The sequence below is a fragment of the Eimeria tenella genome, genomic scaffold, assembly GCF_000499545.2.
Source record: "Eimeria tenella Houghton genomic scaffold, Eth_scaff4028, whole genome shotgun sequence".
In the NCBI taxonomy this organism is placed as follows: Eukaryota; Apicomplexa; class Conoidasida; order Eucoccidiorida; family Eimeriidae; genus Eimeria; species Eimeria tenella.
Window position 1 is genome coordinate 3,015 of NW_013543336.1, and position 1,156 is coordinate 4,170.

The window sequence follows — 1,156 nt, forward strand, 5'->3', positions numbered from 1 at the left end:
TCGCTGCTGCTGCCGGCTTTCCGTTCCGGCAGCTCTTGCTGCCCGCAGAAACCGCGGGCTTGCTCATTTTCCTGCTGCTGCTGCTGCTGCTGCTGCTGCTGCGGAGGGGAGGGCTGCTGCAGAGAGCAGCACGGAGAAAAGAAAGGTAAAAGGGATGGACTACGCGGATATTGTTGTGTTGCTGCTGCTGCTGCTGCTGCTGCTGCTGCAGCAAGTGGGGGCCCCCCAGGAGGCCCCGCTGGCTGGCTGCAGCAGCAGCAGCAGCCAACAGAAGTCTCAGACACAGCAAAAAAATTAAGTTCTTTCAAAGTTCTAGGGTTTAGGGTTTAGGGTTTTAAGTTCAGGCTCTAGGGTTTAGGGTTTAGGGTTTACCCTGAAGGTTTGCTGCAACCCCCGCAGCGCTCGCTGCTGTCTCACGACGAGGCTCTAGGGTTTACAGTTCGTCGCCCAACACTCGGTTTTAGGGTTTAGGGTTTAGGGTTTAGGGTTTTTGAACTTATTTCGTTGTTTCATGTCTAGGGTTTTGCATTCTTTCCGCCGTGTTCGCCCAGCAGCTCTTGAACCGCAAGCCCGAAACCCTAAACCCTAGACCCTAAACCCCAGGGCTGCTAAAACCCTAAACCCTAAACCCTAAACCCAGTTGCTTTAGACCCACGAACTAGTAAACGTATGTGCACTGAGCTCAGGGTTTAGGGTTTAGGGTTTAGGGTCTTCGTTCAGGTCCACTGCAAGGGCGCAGCTCATGGTTTAGGGTTTAGGGTTTAGGGTTCGGGGCTTAGGCCCGCAGCAAGCATGCAACAAAGGCTTTTTCGAGGGTTTAGGGTCTAGGGTTTAGCTCGTGACCGCTGATATCTTCGCAGGAAAGGGATGCCTAAGGGTCCAGGGTTTGGGGCTGCTGCTAGCAGCTGCTTAAGCAAGTTTGCTGCTGCTGCTGCAGCTGCTGTTGCTGCTGCTGCTGCTGCCAGCTGGAGACACGCAAAATAAGGGGCCTTAAAAGGAGACGGACGCAGCAGAAAAGTTGCCGCAGTCAGAATAGCTAGCCAGCTAGCTAGCTAGCTAGCTAGCTAGCTGGCTAGCTAGCTAGCTAGCTAGCTAGCTGGCATGCTGTTTAGCTTGTTCCTTCGCCAGCTGTGTGGCTAAAAAAACCTAAAAGAAG